Here is a 22479-nt window from a genome sequence, read left to right on the forward strand (position 1 = left end):
TTTGTGATTCAGTTACCTCACCCAGGAAGATATTTTCTAGTTCCATCCATTTTTAATGAATTTCATAAAGTCATTGTTTTTTAATAGCTGAGTAGTACTCCATTGTATAAATGTACCACATTTCTGTATCCATTCCTCTGTTGAGAATCTAGGTTCTTTTCACTTCTGGCTATTATAAAAAGCTACTATGAACATAATGGAGCATGTGTTTTTGTTGTATGTTGGAGCATCTTTTGAGTATATGCCCCCAGGGAGAGGTATAGCTGGGTCCTCAGGTAGTTCAATGTCCAATTCTCTGAGGAACCTCAGACTGATTTCAAGTGGTTATACCACTTTGCAATCCCACCAACAATGGAGAGTGTTCCTCTTTCTCCACATCCTCGCCATATCTGATGTCACCTGAGTTTTGTCTTAGCCATTCTAACAGTGGTGTGAGGTGGAATCTCAGGGTTGTTTTTGATTTGCATTTCCTTGATGCCCAAGGATGTTGAACAGTTCATTAGGTTCTTCTCAGTCTTTGATTCCTCAGCAGAAAATTCTTTGTTTTACTTCTGTACTCCATTTTTAATGGTTATTTGACTCTCTGAGTTTTTTCTTCTTGAGCTCTTTGGATATTGGCCCTTTATCAGATGTAGGATTGGTAAAATCTTTTCCCAATCTGTTGGTTGCCTATACAAAGCTTTTGGTTTTATGAGGTACCATTTGTCGATTCTTGATCTTATAGCTTAAACCATTGGTGTTTTGTTCAGGAAATTTTTTTTTTCCCCAGTGCCCATGTGTTTGAGGTTATTTCCCACTTTTTCTTCTATTAGTTTGAATGTATCTGGTTTGATGTGAGATCCTTGATCTACTTGGACTTTAAACTTTGTACATGGTGATAAGAATGGTTTGATATGCATTCTTCTACATGTTGACTTCAATTTAACCAGAACCATTTGTTAAAAATGCTATCTTTTATCCACTTTTAGTTCCTTTGTCGAAGATCAAGTGACCATAGGTATGTGGTTTTCATTTTTCTGGGTCTTTACTTCTATTCCACTGATCTATCTGCCTGTCTCTGTACCAATACCTTGAGTTTTTTATCACTATATCTCTGCAGTACTGCTTGAGGTCAAGGATGGTGATTCCTCCCAGAAGTTCTTTTACTGTTGAGGATAGTTTTCACTGTCCTGGGTTTCTGTTGTTCCAAATGAATTTTTCAAATTGCTCTTTCTAATTCTATGAAGAATTGAGTTGGAATTTTGATGGGCATTGTATTGAATCTGTAGACTGCTTTTGGGAAAAATAGCAATATTTACTATATTAATCCTGCCCATTCATGAGCATAGTTTGATCTTTTCATGGAGTCCCAATTTCCTTGATGATTTGTGTCAGGAAGATTTTCTTTATGATTTAACATTTTATTTTACTGATATATCTATTTCTTCAAATATGTATTGCAACTTTTCCAAGATTCCCTCTTTAATCTCTTGTAGTCTGTTGGTGAAGCTTACTTCTGTAGTTGCTATTGCTTAGCTTGTTTTTTTTTTTTTGTTGTTGTTGTTGTTTTTCATTTCTAGAAATTTCTAGGTGCCTTTATTGCTTCTATTTTATTTCCAGGTCTGGAACAGTTTTAATCATTTTCCTTCAAATGTATGTTTTGTTTGGGTTTCTTGACTTTCTTTTAGAAATTTCTCATTTCCTCAATTTTTGTTTCTTTTTTTTCTTCATGTTCTTTAAGGAATTTGATTCACTTCTTATTTAAGAAATAGTATCATTGTCATAAGTTTTAAGGTCTTTTCTTGTGCTTCTCTGCATTAACATATTAAAGAATGATATAATAGAATAGCAGAGCCCTGGTGGTGAAATTTGCCCTGACTTTTTGTTGATTGTGTTCTTTAAAATGCCTTCTACATATCTAGTTTTGGTGAATACAGGTCTACTTGCTGATTTCTGAGTTTGTCACTGCTGGAAGGATGTTGTGTTTCATAATTACTGTTCCTGTCTCTCCTCTGCTGTGGAACCTGTAGTTGAGCATGGCTCTTGACACAGGATGGTGTCTAGGACAACTCAATGGTATGGTAGTGTGTTGGGGATAAAAGGGAAAAAATGGGAAAGGTCTGCAGACAGCACCATATCTGTTCATCAACAGAAGGTTCTCACATATATTGGAGGTTAGAATACCAAGACTATGAAGAGAGAGATGATTGGAATAGTATGTGGGGTTGTGGAGGAAATAGGGAATGTCCTTAGGCAGAGGCCTACCTGGGCAGTTTTGGAGAAGGTTCCATGAGATGTTGAGAAGAAGATATATCCTTTTAATTAGGATGGAATGTTCTATAAATATCTGTTAAATCCATTTGGTTCATAACTTCTGTTAGTTTCTCTATGTCTCTGTTTAATTTCTGTTTCCATGATCTGTCCTTTGATGAGAGTGGGGTGTTGAAATCTCCTACTATTATCATGTGAGGTGCAATGTGTGCTTTGAGCTTTAGTAAGGTTTCTTTTATGAACGTAGGTACCCTTGCATTTGGAGCATATTTAGAATTGAGTGTTCATCTTGGTGGATTTTTCCTTTGATGAATATGAAGTGTCCTTCCTTATCTTTTTTAATGACTTTTGGTTTAAAGTCAATTTTATTTGATATTAGAATGGCAACTCCATCATGTTTCTTCAGGCCATTTGCTTGGAAAGTTGTTTTCCAACCATTTACTCTGAGACAGTGTCTGTCTTTGTCTCTGAAGTGTGTTTCCTGAATGCAGCAAAATGCTGGGTCCTTATTACATATCCAGTCTGTTAGTCTATGTCTTTTTATTAGGGAATTGAGTTCGTTGATGTTAAGAGATATTAAGGAATAGTGATTTTTGCTTCCTGTTATTTGGTTTTTAGAGGTGGAATTATGTCTTCTTTGTCTCTCTTTTCATTTCCTTGCAAGGAAATTATATTCTTGCTTTCTATATGGTGTAGTTTCTCTCCTTGTATTTGAGTTTTCTATCTATTATACTTTGTAGGACTGGATTTGTAGAAAGATATTGCATAAATTTGGTTTTGTCATGGAATATCTTAGTTTCTCCATCTATATTCATTAAGAGTTTTCCTGGATACAGTAGCTTGGGCTGGCTTTTGTGTTCTCATAGGGTCTGTATGACATCTGTCCAGGATCTTCTGGCTTTCATAGTCTCTGGTGAGAAGTCTGGTGTAATTCTTATAGGTCTGCCTTTATATGTCACTTGATCTTTTTCCCTTACTACTTTTAATATTCTTTCTTTGTTTTGTGCATTTGGTGTTTTAACTATTATGTGATGGGAGGAATTTCTCTTCTGGTACAATCTATTTGGAGTTCTGTAGGCTTCTTGTATGTTAACGGGCATCTCTTTCTTTAGGTTAGGGAGGCTTTCTTTTATAATTTTGATGACTATATTTACTGGCCCTTTAAGTTCGGAGTCTTCACTTTCTTCTACACCTATTATCCTTAAGTTTGATCTTCTCATTGTGTCTTGCATTTCCTGTTTGTTTTGGGATAAGAGCTTTTGACATTTTATATTACCTTTGACAGTTGTATCAATGTTTTCTATGGTTTCTTCTGCCCCTGAGATTCTCTCTTTTATCTCTTGTATTCTGTTGTTGATGCTTGTATTATGGCTCCTTGTCTCTTCCTTTGGTTTTCTATATCCAGGGTCGTCCTCTTTTGTGCTTTCATTATTGTTTCTATTTCCATTTTCAATTCCTCCATCTGTTTGGTTGTGTTTTCCTGTAATTATTTCAGGGATTTTTGTGTTTTCTCTCTAAGGGCTTCTACTTGTTTACTTGTGCTTTCCTGCATTTCTTTAAAGGAGTTCTTTAGGTCGTTCTTAAAGTCCTCCATCATTATCAAAAAATGTGATTTTAAATCTAAGTCTTGCTTTTCTGGTGTGTTTGGATATCCAATAATTTCTTTGGTGGGAGAACTGGGCTCTGATGATGCCAAGTCGTCTTGGTCTCTGTTGGTTAGGTTCCTGCGCTGCCTCCAGCCATTGGGTTGTCTCTGGTGTTTGCTTGTCTTGCTGTTTCTGGGAGTGACTTGGCCCTGCTGTAGGCCTCTGTGTCAGCTCCTGTAGAACTGTTTTCCTGTTTTCTCTCAGCCTTTCCTGAGAACAGGTGCTCTGATTTCAGGTATGTCGGCACTCCTGGAGACTGTGTTCCAGCTCTAGGCATGAGCAGGAATCAAAGGGTCCTGCCCATGATTGCTCCTAGATCCTTGCACCCAGGGCACACAGTTGGTACTATGCTATTCCCTCTTGGGTCTGGACTGTGGGCAGAGGGTAGTCTCCTCTGACTTCTCAGGAGTATCCACACTTCTGAGGGTCCAGCTCTCTCCCCCATGGAATTTGGATACAGGGAGCTGTTTGGACAGTTCAGTTTGGTCCTTGTCACAGACCAAATTCACTTTTCTAAATTCTGTTTCATATTAGCCACTAAGTATGGGGATTTTAATTCACAAAATTTTGATTATACTTCCCTAAAAACATATATCTGCCCTTTCCCATAAATATATACCATGTAATAAATATAATTAAACTGAGCTATACAATATTTTTAAACTGAAATTTTATAAAAGCATAAGTGAGGATATAAATGTTATAAAGAAACCTATTTTCTTTTTTTTTGAAATATTTTTTTTATTTTTTTATTAACTTGAGTATTTCTTATATACATTTCGAGTGTTATCCCCCTCCCCCCTCCCTTTCCTTATGGGTGTTCCCCTCCCCACCCTCCTCCCCATTGCCCCCCTCCCCAACAATCTAGTTCACTGGGGGTTCAGTCTTAGCAGGACCCAGGGCTTCCCCTTCCACTGGTGCTCTTACTAGGATATTCATTGCTACCTATGAGGTCAGAGTCCAGGGTCAGTCCATGTATAGTCTTTAGGTAGTGGCTTAGTCCCTGGAAGCTCTGGTTGCTTGGCATTGTTGTACATATGGGGTCTCGAGCCCCTTCAAGCTCTTCCAGTTCTTTCTCTGATTCCTTCAACGGGGTCCTATTCTCAGTTCAATGGTTTGCTGCTGGCATTTGCCTATGTATTTGCTGTATTCTGGCTGTGTCTCTCAGGAGCGATCTACATCCGGCTCCTGTTGGTCTGCACTTCTTTGCTTCATCCATCTTGTCTAATTGGGTGGCTGTATATGTATGGGCCACATGTGGGGCAGGCTCTGAATGGATGTTCCTTCAGTCTCTGTTTTAATCTTTGCCTCTCTCTTCCCTGCCAAGGACATTCTTGTTCCCCTTTTAAAGAAGGAGTGAAGCATTCACATTTTGATCATCCCTCTTGAATTTCATTTGTTCTAGGCATCTAGGGTAATTCAAGCATTTGGGCTAATAGCCACTTATCAATGAGTGCATACCATGTATGTCTTTCTGTGATTGGGTTAGCTCACTCAGGATGATATTTTCCAGTTCCAACCATTTGCCTACGAATTTGATAGCTGAGTAATATCCCATTGTGTAGATGTACCACATTTTCTGTATCCATTCCTCTGTTGAAGGGCATCTGGGTTCTTTCCAGCTTCTGGCTATTATAAATAAGGCTGCGATGAACATAGTGGAGTACGTGTCTTTTTTATATGTTGGGGCATCTTTTGGGTATATGCCCAAGAGAGATATAGCTTGATCCTCAGGCAGTTCAATGTCCAATTTTCTGAGGAACCTCCAGACTGATTTCCAGAATGGTTGTACCAGTCTGCAATCCCACCAACAATGGAGGAGTGTTCCTCTTTCTCCGCATCCTCGCCAGCATCTGCTGTCACCTGAGTTTTTGATCTTAGCCATTCTCACTGGTGTGAGGTGAAATCTCAGGGTTGTTTTGATTTGCATTTCCCTTATGACTAAAGATGTTGAACATTTCTTTGGGTGAGAAACCTATTTTCTTATTAATATTCTTTCAGCAAAATGGTTTATTGTTGGTCTTAGACAGTTTTCATACAGTTTTTATTTTGTTAGCATATAATAACCTATAAAATCTTTGTTCTTGTTATGGGAATTACTATAATTATCCACTGATGTATTGGAAATGAAATATTCAATTTAATTATGCACTAGAGTCATGTGATGTACCTGTATTTGAGAATGTTGTAACTAAAAATAATATCACATGGTTTAAACTCAATGACAAAATAAACTATTAATGTCATGTTGGATACTTGAACAAAGATAAAGATGCCAAGGGCTCCATAACATGTAATTATGATAGATGGTTTGATAAACCTTCATGTTGTTGTAAGTACTATTGTTTTTAAATTCTTTTTAAAAATGTATTTTACTTTAATAATTGAATTTCCCAGAATCTTATATCTGATTTAAAGTAAACTAAGAGAAAAGAGAAATTACTAGCACAAAGATGATATTTGCTTATATTATTTCATTACATTCATTTATTTTTCCTATGTGTGTATTTGCATGCATGTATGTATTTATGGATGTATGTACATCACACTGTACATGTAGATGCCAGATACTTGTGAGAATTGGCTCATTGTTTTCATCATATAAATCCTTGAGTTCAAACAGAGGTCTCCAGGCTTAGAGCCAAGCAATCTTACTACCTTGGGCTTCTCACTGACCTGATAATCTGTTTTTGAAAGAATAAATTCATTAGGTGTGATGGCACATACTTGTGACACCAGCACTTAGGATTCTGGAAGATTTTAAGTTTGAGGACCTATTAAGATAAAAAATGAGTCCCTGTTTCCAAAAACAAGCAGAGAAATATATACTAAATTAATGATTCATTGTGCATAAACTGTGTAAATCATGTACCCCTGATTGGAGTATAATTGCTTTATTATCATAAAAGCAAGATCTTATTTATGTGAGTAGAATTTATTTATGTTTACCAAAATTAGGATTTGTAATAGGAAACAAAATCATGTAAACTTAAACAATGTGAGGAAGAAGATGAAGAACAAATTGGCAGAGTAGAAAATATTGAAAAGATATTACCAGAGTCTGAGAAAATTGATTTTCAGTTCAATGGTCTACTCATGTTTAATTCATTAAGGATGTGAACATATAGCAAAGGGGCACACACTTTCCTGTAATCCTAGCACTTCAGAGAGAGAGAGACGCAGGAAGATAATAAATTCCAGAAAATTCTGGAGTCTCTATAAAGGCTTATTTTATACAAACAAGAGAAAACTTGAGGCTCACAATTAAATAAAATCAAAGGGAAATGATGAACATTAATATCTCTCTGATTATAAGCAGTTCAGAATTATGACATCAGGGGTTTCTACAATAAAATGCTAAAATAGAGTGGAGGGGCAGAGCTATTAATTCATTTTGACAACTTGCCAAAGCCAAAGTATTAGGATCAGTTTTAGAATTATAAAATAATTTGAAGATTAAGATATGACTCACTGTGTTCTATAAAAACAATTTCTGTAGAGATGACACGCAAGCATCTATTTACCTCAGATGAAGACAGTCGAACATACCTATGTACAGTACCACCAAAATGAAACATGAGGAGTCATAAGTTTTATTGGAATTACTTATAGAAATATAGGTGATGGTTTACTTACTGGAGGGGAATTGAATCAAAGACAGTTATATCATCAAAGCTTACCTAACATAGGTGAAAGCTGACAAAATGTGGGGACTAGAGTACACCGCACAGCATGTAAGCATCTCAATGCTCAACATGATAGAGAATGTTATTTCCATCAGACTCCATGGGTCTGAAAACTCTCCCAGAAAACTATTCTCATGCCAGTTACTCCTCGGCAGCCAGTAGCCAGGGTGCTCATACTCACCTTGACCTTATCAGAAAACCTGAAAACCTAGTTAACCTCTTGTCAATAACATGCACTTCTATAACATATATTAATGAAGATAAAAAATGTGGATAGAGGAACAGTAAATATTCCAGTGTCATGAAAACAAAGACACTTCAACCATGTGCATTAGCATCTATCTTTTCCTCAGCTGATAGGATATTTACTGTCACTGGAAGGCTTCAAAGCAAACATGCTTGCTCTAATTCAGTAAGACTTTAGGTGAGAAAGAAGAACTTGCCCTTTAACTCTCAGTTTATATTGTTAAAATTTCTTCAAGAAAGTATTTCTGTAGACAAAAATCAATAAAGTCTTGTTTTTGTGTTTAGTTTGTTTACTTTTATTGGTTCCTCCTGAACCAGTACTTTAACTTGATCTCTCAAAATTTCAAATGTTGTCTTTTTAGATTCAACAATGATATGTGGGCCTCCTCCACCTATTGAGAGTGGAAACATCACATCCTTCCCACTACCAGTATACATGCCATCAAATCAGTTGAATATCAGTGCCATTATTCATATAAACTACAGGACAATAAGAAAATAACATGTAGAAGTGGACAGTGGTCAGAGCCACCAAAATGTTTATGTAAGTACCCAGTACTCATAGATCGTGGGAAAGTCCGTATTCTAATAATAAGATGGATATCAATATATTTTGAAAGTGTGAGTTATCATATGTCATAAATCCCAAATAGGCAACCAAATTTAAGTACTGACAACAAACCTGATTAAGAAACAAAATGGTTATCTGTCCCGCGCTACGTCTCGCCAGCAGGAACGACGCGGCACACACAGGATCCTTCTGCAGAAAAAGCTTTAATGCGTCTTGAGAGGGAGAGCATAAGCTTACAATGCGGAGATGCCGAGTGAGGAATAACCGTCCCTTATATAGGAAACTATCCTCGCCTAGGACGTGTCACTCTCTGACTGGTCGCTGCCAATTATGCCAGATGACGTACCAAAACGTACGTGTCCCTTTGAGTAGGGAAGTTACCAGGCGCCTGCGTATTGCCCTTTTTACTAGGTGTGTTCTGCCGGATGCCGGTGCCATCTTGTAATGGAGTATGTGAGGACAGCTCCTCACATATGTGAGGACAGGACAGCTCCTCACATCTGTGAGGACAGCTCCTCGGACAGCTCCTCACATCTCCCCCTTTTCTGTTTTTTTTTTTAAGCAAACAGGACACCCAGATATAGGAGGGCTAAGACAGAGGTCATATCCCGTCGTACAAAGTTGGCGAACCTGTACAAGAGAGATACCCTTAGGCTGTTGTTGGGACCCAGGGCACTCCGACCCATCGCACTGCCATTTTTAGGGAGGGAAAACTGGGGCAGAAACCCTCATGTAATATGACATGCCTTCCAGGGAGTGTATTTGGTAGAACTTCCCTGTGCGATGCTAAGCTCGTCACCCCTCATGGGCTGCTCAAGCCGGACACTCTAATCCTGTGCAATGAACCGAGGTTCTAGGAGTGCAAGAGCTGTCCAGCCGGCGACCTGTTGCTTGAGCATGGTCAACCAGATATCGGCTGACGCTCCTTGTTCAAGGGCTACAAGCGCCTGGGCGATCACTACTTTGTCCTTTCTTGTTTGAGATCTCAATTTGCAAAGCAACCAGAGGAGTAACACTAATCCACAGCAGAGGATCACTCCAAAAAGTCCCACTCCCACCCATTCCTTGAAATAAGAGACTGCTGAGGTGATCCAGGACGACAATCCCTCCGTCAAAGACAGGTCCAGTCGGGTAGAATTTACTTGAATGATGGTCGCTCTCAGCTCCCGAAGTGTCTGTTCAAACTCTGAGGTCCAATTCTGTAACAGATGCTGTGAAAGACTCTTAGACAGATTAGCAGCTCGGGTAAATTTGTCATATTATATGGAGGTGACACAAAGGCCTGGGAGTTTTTGCTCACAGCCAAGCTGGGCCAGTTGCCATAGAATGTCTAATTGCTCTCGGACCAGATCTATACGTTGGTTGACAAGCATAAGGCCTCCCTATATCTGAGTATTGGCCGAGGCCTGTCTGTCCCGAGCCACAGAGACAGTGGCCGATAAATCATTGATAGTTTGGGTTGTCTGTACTGAATTTGACAAGGCCAATGCGAGGCAGTAACGAGGCAGCGACTGCTGTCTGTAGCAATAATGCCAGCAATAATTGCAGAAGTACCAAAATCTCTTTTTCCTCTAAATAAGGTCATGGTCCCCGGGGCATCAACAGGGATCGGGATAAAGCGAGGCATGCGGGTAACTACTGCGATATTTTATATGAGTAGCTGTCCAGACAGAGGCAGCAGGTCTGATGTTCCCCGTCCAGGAAAATGACAACCGTCCCTTTTCGCCCTTACCTCCAAGTAGCATCGCCATGGGCGTAAGATCAGTGCAGCTACCATTAACGCAATGTAAGGCCACCACCATAGAGAACTGTGGCATTAGCCACAATGTCCTCCTCACCAGTTCCCCATGTGGCCTCCCTTAACCAAGCAGAAGATTGATTATATAACATAATGCAAGGGAGATCAAAAGATGTTTTGTTGAATATGCCAAAACAAAGGCTGCCCTTAAGGGGAATAGTCCTATTTTCTTTTAGTCGTTCAACCTGTGGATCCTTAGGTAAATAGGCCAACCCTAAATCCCTGTTAGTGGTACATCACCGGCATCGGGAGTGGAAAGGTTGACATTATTCCCCATCGTAGCTCACCCTGCACCGTTGCTGGCATCCATGGAAGAAGAGTGAGGAGGTGCAGGAGTCCCAGTCCCTTCTTGATCACTTGCTGTGATGCTCCGAGTAAGTCGTCCTGGGATCCATATGGGATTTTCATTGTCTTGTGGAAAAACATAGACAGCTTCCCTGGATCTTATTAAAACAGGATCCGAGCCTTTCCATTCATTTGTTAATACATCCTTCCATTTGACTAATTCTTTTGTCCTCTTGGGCTCTGAGCAATGTCGCTCAGCCGCTGTTTGTCCAGCTTCATCAAGATTTAAAAAATTTAAGGTAAAAAGGGCCAGAGCAGTGGCCACTCGGGGTGTTGGGGGGAGTTCTATCATAATTCCCCTTCTTTGTTTTATTAAATATGATTTGAGCGTCCGATGAGCACGCTCTATGATTCCCTGTCCTTGAGGGTTGTAGGGCAGGCCCGTCAGGTGGGTAACCTGCATCTGAGCACAAAACTGACAGAATTTTGAGACGTGTAGGCGGGGCCATTGTCAGTTTTTACACATTTTGGCTTTCCCAAGCACTCCATGCTTCAAGGCAGTGCTGAATGACATGTGTTATTTTTTCTCCTGTAAGTGGGGTGGCATGTAGAATGCCAGAACATGTGTCTATAGATACATGCACATACTGTAATTTTCCAAAAGTAGAATTATGAGTAACATCCATTTGCCAGATTTGCAATGGCTGTATTCCTCTCGGGTTGACCCCGATGTGAGGAACTGGGAGGAACTGGCAGCACTGTTGGCATTGGGTGACTATATCACGTGCCTCTTTTCTAGTTATAGAGAAGCGGCGGCGTAAAGTTTCTGAGGTGACATGGAAATTGCCATGAAAGGCTTTAGCGGCCTCTAAAGGAGAGGCCAGGGCCACAGCTATCATTTTTGTGGCTTTGTCAGCCAAATCATTCTCTGAACTCATTGGGCCAGGGAGTCCAGAATGGGCCCGTATATGAGTAATGTATACAGGGAATCTTCTATTTAATAGGATAATTTGGATTTTTCGGAAAATATCTGCCACCTTACTAGTGGTTTTAATTATACCGGCGGTTTCAAGAATACTAACAGCATTAACCACATGGGAGGAATCTGAAACAATATTTAGAGGAACCTGGAATTTTCAATGACCTCCATGACCACTAGGCATTCTACCACTTGGGGTGAGGTTTCAAAAATATTGTCATTGAGAATACTTGGGAGTTTACCACATATGCTCCCCCCCTGTTTTTGACCCATCTGTATACACCATTATCCCCTCCTTTAATGGTCTGTGGGATGTGTGAGGGAAAACAATAGGTTGTGATCTTGCAAAACACAATAGGGGGTGTTTAGGATAATGATTATCTATCTTCCTGTAAAGGATGTGAGCAGCACTGCCCAATCATCAGAGGTAGCGGCTAGAGTTTGGACCTGGTAGGGTGTATATGGGATAATCAAGGATTGGGGTGGAGTCCCAAAATGACAGATGGCAGCTTTTAGGCCCTTAATAGCCAGATGTGCTACTGCGGCTGGATACCAATCAATAATCTTCACAGGGGAAGCATGTGGATGGATCCATAACAGTGGACCTTGTTGCCATAAAACTGCAGTGGGTAAATCCTTGGTATCTAGTACACAGAGTGAAAAAGGTAGAGACCAATCAATGTGTTGCAATTGGGCCTGTTTTATGGCATCTTCTACTTTTAGTAAGGCCTTGGTTGCAGCGGGAGTTAGCACACGAGGGAGGTGATGTGGCGTCCCCTTCAATATTTCGAACAAAGGTTTTAATTGCGTGGAAGGGATTTTCAACAATGGTCTCAACCAGTTGATATCTCCCAAGAGCTTCTGAAAGTCATTAAGAGTATGGAGGTGGTCTCTACGGATTTCCAGTTTCTGGGGTATAATCTTATCAGGGAAAATAATGGATCCTAGAAAATGACCTGTGTCAGCAATTTGGACCTTTTCTGTAGCAATATGTAAGTCCCATTGTTTAAGGGTTTTTTGTAATAAGGAATAGGCTTGTTTGAGTAATTCTAAGTCTTTATGACACATCAATATATCATCCATGTAATGGATTAACAGTAAATTTGGATAGGTCTCCCTGACTGGTTTGAGGGCTTCCTGAACATATAACTGACACATCGTAGGGTTGTTGGCCATGCCCTGAGGTAGGACCTTCCACTGGTATCTTTTATCAGGTTCAGTATGATTAATTGATGGGACAGTAAAAGCAAACCTGGGCCTATCTGGGGGGTAAAGAGAAAAAACAATCCTTGATATCTATTATTACCAAATTCCAATCTTTTTGTAGGGCCGAGAGTATAGGAAGGCCCCGCTGAATGGGTCCAAGGGATTCCATCTGATCGTTAATGGCCCTCAAGTCATGGAGTAGTCGCCATTTTCCTGATTTTTTCCTTATTACAAAAATTGGGGTGTTCCAAGGAAAGGTGGAGGGCTCCAAATGTCCTAGTCTTAATTGTTCATCCACCAGTCCTGTAGCTGCCTGTAATTTCTCAGAGGTTAATGGCCATTGGGGAACCACACCGTGTCCTCCGTCCTCCATGGTATGGGTCATGCTGCCCCAATGGCGCCTAGGAAAAACCCAGGCCTTGTTTATGGGGGTTGGCGATCGGTTCAATGGGCGTGAGACAACCCTGTTCTAATCGCCCTAGGCCTTTCCCTTCCTTATAGCCCATCCTTGACATCATGTGGGCCACTTGTGGGGGGTATTCATTAGATAAGGTCAGTCCCATGGTCTGCATAACATCCCTCCCCCAAAGATTAACAGGCAGGGGAAGTACATAAGGAATAAATTGTCCCTGTGGGCCATCGGCAGTTGTCCAAGTTAGAGTGGCAGAGCTGATCATAGGGCATGACTGGTAGCCTAATCCTTGTAGCGAGTGAGAAGATTTTGTGGTAGGCCATGATTGAGGCCACCATTTTGAGGAAATTATACTTTTATCAGCCCCAGTATCCAGTATGCCTTCGAATTTCTTTCCATTAATTTCTAAGCTCAATTTTGGGCGGTTGTTAAGGTGAACCACCAAATATGCTGAATCATGACCAGTGGACCCCATGGGTCCCTTGGTATCCTGTATCGTGGCCTGGGAGCACGGAAGGAGTAATAACTGTGCTATTCTATCTCCTTTACTTATGGAAAAAACCCCATCGGGACTTGAACAAAGAATCTGAATATCAAGAGAGCGCTGAGCTTCAACAAGGCCTGGATGGACTATCAGTCCTTGTAGGGCGAGAGATCCTCTCCCAAGGACAAGGCCTATGGTTCCCGGGGGTAGAGGCCCCACAGTCTGAGCAGGAATTGGCTGAATGCCCATCTGGGGCATTAGAAAGAAGTCTGAGGCGGCATGCAGGTCCAATTTTGTGTCGCCTCTTGGGGGACCTCCTCTGCCGGGGTCGCGGCCCTGTGAAAGCAGTTCCCATATCTTTGAGGGCCCTGGGACCGGGGGCCCACCAGCCCATTTTTTGACATCTCATTAGGCCGAGTCTCCAAAGGAGGGAGTAGTTTGCCTTTAATGTCTCTCACTGATCGGCACTGGTCAGCCCTATGGTAGCCTTTGCCACATCGGACACAGAGGGTTGCAGACCCCCTGTCTCCTTTTGTCATCCTGCAGTCTCTTTTTAGATGGCCTGTTTTCCCACATTGAAAGCATGATCTTTTATCCGTCCCTTTAATGGGGCGTCGCTGGGACTGGAGAATGGCGGCCGCCAGGCCTGAGTTAGTAAGGGGCCCTCCAAGTTCCCTGCAAACTCTAAGTCAATCCTGTAGCCCTTTATTTCTTCGGGGGGCTATGGCTGTTCGGCACTCCTGGGTGGCTTGCTCGAAAACGAGCTGTTCTATTAGTGGTGCTGCTTGTTCAGGATCGCCAAAGATTCGTCCTGCAGCCTCTGTCATTCTAGCTACAAAATCTGAGAAATTTTCCTGGGGTCCCTGAACGATTTTTGTAAGTTGATTATCAATCCCTCCTCTCCTGGACAGTGCCTTCCAGGCTCTAATAGCCATGCTGGAGACCTGAGCATAGGCGCCCCAGTGGTAAGCAGACTGATCAGCTGCAAAGCGGCCCTGTCCTGTTAAGAGTTCGAAAGTCCATTCTTGTTGCTCAGGTATTAAGGCCGTAGCATTCGCTCTGGCCTGTGTTTGGGCTGCCTCATACCAGAGCGCTTTCCATTCCATGTATTGGCCCATGCTGGCAAGGGCTGCCTTAGCAATCATCTGCCAATCAGCTGGTGTCAATGCTGTCATGGCCAACCTGTCGAGTTGTGTTAGAGTAAAGTTGGCCGTGACTCCATACTTTCTAACTGATTCCGCTAATTCCTTAATCTGATTATATTCAACAGGGGCATGGACCCGTCCTCCCTCCGGAATCTCAAAGATTCGAAATGTCATACTCAGCTTTCTTCTCACCCTCTCGGGGACTAGTGAGAAGGCGTGTGAGCGTGTCTCATATGGAGGGGCGCCGTTGGTGGCGGCGGCGCTAGAAGGCTTCTATTACTTCCCCTACATTACTCGGTGTAATCTCTTTCCTCCTCATATTTAGCTGCTTCCTCCTCTAGCTCGGCCTCCTCCTCTGAGTCTAAGGTTTTATTTTCAGAGCTTTCAGAACTGTCGAGGTTCAGCGCTTCTAGCTCTTTCACAGGGTATAGGCTGGCTCCCCCTCCTGGTTTATGTGTAGAGGAGGAAGTGCTGGAATCTGAAAATTTCAACGCTCCCTTGTCTGCGGACTTACCAGGAGGGCCTTTTTTCTTTCTTAGGACGTCCTTTTTCTTGCGCGCGCCCAACCTCTCACTATGTTCGGTTTCTGACAGACTTTCCCGGACTACCTCGAGAGTGGCCTGTCCTTCTACTACTGCTGCCTTACACGTTTCATCCTTTAAACAATTCTTAACCAGCTTCCATATAGCTTTGGTCCCTAGGCGCAGATCCTCTTCCGCCAATTTTCTGTCAAGGTCTTTTCCAAGTTTGTTCCATGAGGCAATCGTAAACGAGCCTGAACAGGCAAACCAAGGCCCCACCCTCTCCGCCTCCTTCACAAAGTTTTTAAGTGTTCCTCCTCCAATTTTGATGTCCCTCTGCTTTAACACTGTTTCCAAGGCCGTGACCACAGACTGTGAGGATCCCATGATGGGCCAGGAACGCCGGCGGCTTATCTACGTCCGTCTGACAAGGCGTGAGGTGAAAGGGTAGAGACGGACACGCTGCTCTCTTATGTACGGGGAGTCTTACACGCGCCTCCCGGACGGTGCCGCTTATCTACGCCGGCCTTATCGTCGCGTCCTTGCTCCTCAACAGAAAAAATCGAAGGTAAAAGGGAGCTACGTGAAGCTCACTTATATCGAGAGACTGAGACGTGCCTTCAGCTGCTGTGATCATCCTTTTAACAGCGAAAAAACGGTGAAAACAGAACATAAAAGTAGGGTGGCTCCCAGGACAAATACTATAGCCTCAACAAATCCTTCCCAAGGCGGTGACAACCCCAGACCAAAGTCCAAGAGAGGGCTGCCTCTCCGAACGTACCTACCTGCAGTTCTGAATCCTCCTTGTCGCCAAGGGATCTCCGAAGGTGCTGACGATGGCGAGGTCTTTCCCGGGTTTTTGGCACCAGATGTCCCGCGCTACGTCTCGCCAGCAGGAACGACGCGGCACACACAGGATCCTTCTGCAGAAAAAGCTTTAATGCGTCTTGAGAGGGAGAGCATAAGCTTACAATGCGGAGACGCCGAGTGAGGAATAACCGTCCCTTATATAGGAAACTATCCTCGCCTAGGATGTCACTCTCTGACTGGTCGCTGCCAATTATGCCAGATGACATACCAAAACGTACGTGTCCCTTTGAGTAGGGAAGTTACCAGGCGCCTGCGTATTGCCCTTTTTACTAGGTGTGTTCTGCCGGATGCCAGTGCCATCTTGTAATGGAGTATGTGAGGACAGCTCCTCACATATGTGAGGACAGCTCCTCGGACAGCTCCTCACATCTGTGAGGACAGCTCCTCGGACAGCTCCTCACAGTTATCATTATACAAAAAAGTACTTTTTTAATATACCAATTCAATTTTTATTGCTAGTAACAATAAAAGCAATCTCATTCAGAGTGCTTAAGAAATTATCTAGATACCCATAAACATACAAGAAGCCTACAGAACTCCAAATAGATTGGACCAGAAAAGAAACTCCTCCCATCACATAATAGTCAAAAAAACAAATGCACAAAATAAAGAAAGAATATTAAAAGCAGTAAGGAAAAAAGGTCAAGTAACATATAAAGCAGAACTATCAAAATCACACCAGACTTCTCATCAGAGACTACGAAAGCCAGAAGATCCTGAACAGATGTCATACAGACCCTAAGAGAACACAAATGCCATCCCAGGTTACTATATCCTGCAAAACTCTCAATTAACATAGATGGAGAAACCAAGATATTCCATGACAAAACCAAATTTATACAATATCTTTCTACAAATGCAGCACTACAAAGGATAATAAATGGTAAAGCCCAACATAAGGAGGTAAGCTACACCCTAGAAAAAGCAAGAAACTAATCGGCTTGGCAACAAAACAAAGAGAAGCACACAAACATAATCTCACATCCAAATATGAATATAACAGGAAGCAATAGTCACTATTCCTTAATATCTCTCAACATCAATGGTCTCAACTCCCCAATAAAAAAGACATAGATTAACAAACTGGATAAGCAATGAGGACCCTGCATTCTGCTGCCTACAGGAAACACACCTCAGAGACAAAGACAGGCACTATCTCAGACTGAAAGGATGGAAAACAAATTTCCAAGCAAATGGTAGGAAGAAACAAGCTGGAGTAGCCATTCTAATATCGAATAAAATTGATTTTCAACTAAAAGTCATCAAAAAAGATAAGGAAGGACACTTCATATTCATCACAGGAAAAATGCACCAAGATGAACTTGCAATCCTAAATATCTATGCTCCAAATAAAAGGACACATACATACATAAAAGAAACCTTACTACAGCTCAAAACACACATTGCACCTCACACAATAATAGTAGGAGATTTCAACACCCTACTCTCATCAATGGACAGATCATGGAAACAGAAATTAAACACAGACAGAATAAGAGAAGTCATGAACCAAATGGACTTCACAGATATTTATAGAACATTCTATCCTAAAGCAAAAGGATTTACATTCTTCCCACCACTGCCTGGTACTTTCTCCAAAATTGACCATATAGTTGGTCATAAAACAGGCCTCAACAGATACAGAAAGATAGAAATAAAAACATGCGTCCTGTCAGACCACCATGGGCTAAAGCTGGTCTTCAACAGAAATAAGGGAAGAAAACACACATATACATGGAAGTTGAACCATGCTCTACTCAATGATAACATGGTCAAGGAAGAAATAAAGAAAGAAATTAAAGACTTTTTAGAATTTAATGAAAATGAAGGTACAACATACCCAAACTTATGGGACACAATGAAAGCTGTGCTAAGAGGAAAACTCATAGCATTGTGTGCCTGCAGAAAGAAACAGGAGAAAGCATATGTCAGCAGCTTGACAGCACACCTAAAAGCTCTAGAACAAAAAGAAGCAAATACACCCAGGAGGAGTAGAAGGCAGGAAATAATCAAACTCAGAGCTGAAATCAACCAAGTAGAAACAAAAAGGACCATACAAAGAATCCACAGAACCAAAAGTTGGTTCTTAGAGAAAATCAACAAGATAGATAAACCATTAGCCAAACTAACGAGAGGACACAGAGAGTATGTACAAATTAACAAAATCAGAAATGAAAAGGGAGACATAACTATAGAATCAGAGGAAATCAGGATTAACATAGTAAAAATGGCCATATTACCAAAAGCTATCTACAGATTCAATGCAATCCCCATCAAAATACCAATCCAATTCTTCAAAGAGTTGGACAGAACAATTTGCACATTCATCTGGAATAACAAAAAACTCAGGATAGATAAAACTATACTGAACAATAAAAGGACTTCTGGGGGAATCACTATCCCTGAACTCAAGCAGTATTACAGAGCAATAGTGATAAAAACTGCATGGTATTGGTACAGAGACAGATAGATAGACCAATGGAATAGAATTGAAGACACAGAAATGAACCCACACACCTATGGTCACTTGATTTTTGACAAAGGAGCCAAAACCATCCAATGGAAAAATGATAGCATTTTTAGCAACTGGTGCTGGTTCAAATGGAGGTCAACATGTAGAAGAATGCAGATCGATCCGTGCTTATCACCCTGTACAAAGCTTAAGTCCAAGTGGATCAAGGACCTCCACATCAAACCAGATACACTCAAACTAATAGAAGAAAAACTAGGGCAGCATCTTGAACACATGGGCACTGGAAAAAATTTTCTGAACAATGGCTTATGCTCTAAGATCAAGAATCGACAACTGGGATCTCATAAAACTTCAAAGCTTCTGTAAGGCAAAGGACACTGTGGTTAGGACAAAACGGCAACCCACAGATTGGGAAAAGATCTTTACCAATCCTACAACAGAAAGAGGCCTTATATCCAAAATATACAAAGAACTCAAGAAGTTAGACCTCAGGGAGACAAATAACCCTATTAAAAAACGGGGTTCAGAGCTAAACAAAGAATTCACAGCTGAGGAATGCCGAATGGCTGGGAAACACCTAAAGAAATGTTCAACATCTTTAGTCATCAGGGAAATGCAAATCAAAACAACCCTGAGATTTCACTTCACACCAGTGAGAATGGCTAAGATCAAAAACTCAGGTGACAGCAAATGCTGGCGAGGATGTGGAGAAAGAGGAACACTCCTCCATTGTTGGTGGGATTGCAGACCGGTACAACCATTCTGGAAATCAGTCTGGAGGTTCCTCAGAAAATCGAACATTGAACTGCCTGAGGAACCAGCTATACCTCTCTTGGGCATATACCCAAAAGATGCCCCAACATATAACAAAGATACATGCTCCACTATGTTCATAGCAGCCTTATTTATAATAGCCAGAAGCTGGAAAGAACCCAGATGCCCTTCAACAGAGGAATGGATACAGAAAATGTGGTACATCTAGACAATGGAGTACTACTCAACTATCAAAAACAATGACTTCATGAAATTCATAGGCAAATGAATGGACCTAGAAAATATCATCCTGAGTGAGGTAACCCAATCAGAGAAAAACACACAAGGTATGCACTCATTGACAAGTGGATATTAGTCCAAATGCTTGAATTACCCTAGATGCACAGAACACATGAAACTCAAGAGGGATGATCAAAATGGGAAATCTTCACTCCTTCTTTAAAAGGGGAACAAGAATACCCTTGGTAGGGAATAGGGAGGCAAAGATTAAAACAGAGGCAGAAAGGAACACCCATTCAGAGCCTGCCCCACATGTGGCCCATACATATACAGCCACCCAATTAGACAAGATGGATGAAGCAAAGAAGTGCAGGCCGACAGGAACCGGATGTAGATCTCTCCTGAGAGACACAGCCAGAATACAGCAAATACATAGGCGAATGGCATCATTAAACCACTGAACTGAGAACGGGCCCCCAGTTGAAGGAATCAGAGAAAGGACTGGAAGAGCTTGAAGGGGCTAGAGACCCCATATGAACAACAATGCCAAGCAACCAGAGCTTCCAGGGACTAAGCCACTACCCAAAAACTATACATGGACTGACCCTGAACTGTTGACCTCATAGGTAGCAATGAATAGCCTAGTAAGAGCACCAGTGGAAGGGGAAGCCCTGGGTCCTGCTAAGACTGAACCCCCAGTGAACGTGATTGTTGGGGGGAGCGTGGTAATGGGGGAAGGATGGGGAGGGGAACACCCATATAGAAGGGGAGTGGGAGAGGTTAGGGAGATGTTGGTCCAGAAACAGGGAAAGGGAATAACAATCAAAATAAAAATAAGAAATATTCTTGTTAATAAAGAAAAAAAGAATTTATATAAAAGATGGGCTACAGAGCTAAACAAAGTATTCTCAACAGAGGAACCACAAATGCAGAGAAGCACCAAACAAAATGTTCCACATCCTTAGTCATCAGGGAAATGCAAATTAAAATGACCCTGATATTCTACCTCACAGCATTCAGAATGACTAAGATCAAAAGCTCAAGCAATAGCACATGCTGTCAGGGACCTGGAGAAAGGGGAATACTCCTTTATTGCTGGTGGGATTGAAAACTTGTACAACTACTCTGGAAATCAATCTGGCAGTTTCTCAGAAAATTAAAAATAATTCTACCTGATTACCAGTTCTACCACTCCTATGCATATACCCAAATGATGCTTCACCATACCCTAAGGACAAATGTTCCATTATGTTCATTGCAGGTTTATTCAGAATAATGAGAAACTGAAAACAACCTAGATATCCCAAAACATAGATACGGAAATCTGAATCAAGGTAGAATTCAAGAAGCAAATTTCAAACTTAGAACTGAATTACAATTAAAATACAATGTACTGACACTTATTGGTTATATTAAAGGCAGTTTCATGAGGTGGGTTCATAGCACTAAGTGCCTACATTAAAACAATAAAATAAAATAAAATAAAATAAAATAGCCTAGAGAAATCTTATGTTATTTTTACATAATGGCATGTTAGAAAACCCTAGAAATAACACCCCAAATAGAAAGGGGTAAATTAAACAATCAAAATCAATGAAATAATACAAAAAATATGAAGAATCAATGAAACAAAGCAAAATTATTTGAGAAAGTTCGACATAACTTTCACCAAATTAATCAAGAGACGAAGAGAAAAGGAAACCATACAGTAGACAGCAAGGAAAATCAGAGAATCAGAAAGACATACTTTAAAAAAAATTGTATTTTACAAAACTAGAAAACTTAAAAGAAATTAATAAATTTATTTGTATGTATTACCTACCGAAGTTAAACCAAGATAAACAATTTACACGGATCCGTATACCAAGGAGAATAAAAGCGGTAATACAAAGTCCACCCTCCCAATAAATGCCTACATCAGATATGATTCAGAACAGAATTCTCCTGCAAATTCCAAAAAATTCCTACTAACAATATTCCTCAAATTATTGCTCAGAATAGAAAGAAAGGAAACATTTCTAATTTCTTTTTTAAACTTCTATTCTGAGACTCCTATAGGGAATGTGTAACAACATAATATAGGCAATTTACAACAAGCATGGAGAGAAACTAAATTCCATGGACATTAGAAACAAGACAAGGATTTCCACTCTGTCCCTACAAACTCTTATAGAAGAATAGGAGGAAGGATTGTGGGAAGGAAAATGATAGAAATGCCACAGGGAGATCAACAGAGTCAATTAACCTGGATCCTTGGGGCTCTCAAAGACTGAACCACCAACCAAAAAGCATGCTTTGACTAGACTTAGGCCTCCCTCCAAAGTATCACGCAGATGTGCAACATGGTCCCCATGTGCGTTCCAAACAACTAAAGAGAAGACTACCCCAAAAGCTGTTGCCTGTCTGTGTGATGTATACTTCTAGCTAGGCTGCCCTGTCTGGCCTGAGTCAGAGAGGAGGTGCCTAGCCTCACAGACACTTCAAGTGCCAGGAGGGTGGGAGACCCAGGGGCCCCTACCAGTTGAGAGGAGAATTGGAAGGGGAAGAGGTAAAGGATTGTGAGAAGGATGACCAGGAGAGGGGCAGGGAACAGGATGTAAAGTAAATATGTAAAACATTTTTAAAAGTGAAGAAACAATGGAATGAAGACAAAAACCTACAAATTGGAAGGAGGATCTTTGTCAGCTACACATGTAACAGATTTATATCCAGAATATATAAAGAATATAAAAACAAAAATAAAACAACATTTACTCACAAAATGGGCCTGTGATTTACACAGAGTTCATAAACCAAGAAAAAGCAATGTTTAAGGAGTATCTCAAGCAAGGGTTTGGAACCCTAGCAGCTTTCATTTTATTCTGTCAGAATAACCAACAGTAATGATCACAAGAACAATACAAAAAAGAAAGAA

This window comes from Rattus rattus, chromosome 10 (assembly GCF_011064425.1).
Source record: "Rattus rattus isolate New Zealand chromosome 10, Rrattus_CSIRO_v1, whole genome shotgun sequence".
NCBI classification, from domain to species: Eukaryota; Metazoa; Chordata; class Mammalia; order Rodentia; family Muridae; genus Rattus; species Rattus rattus.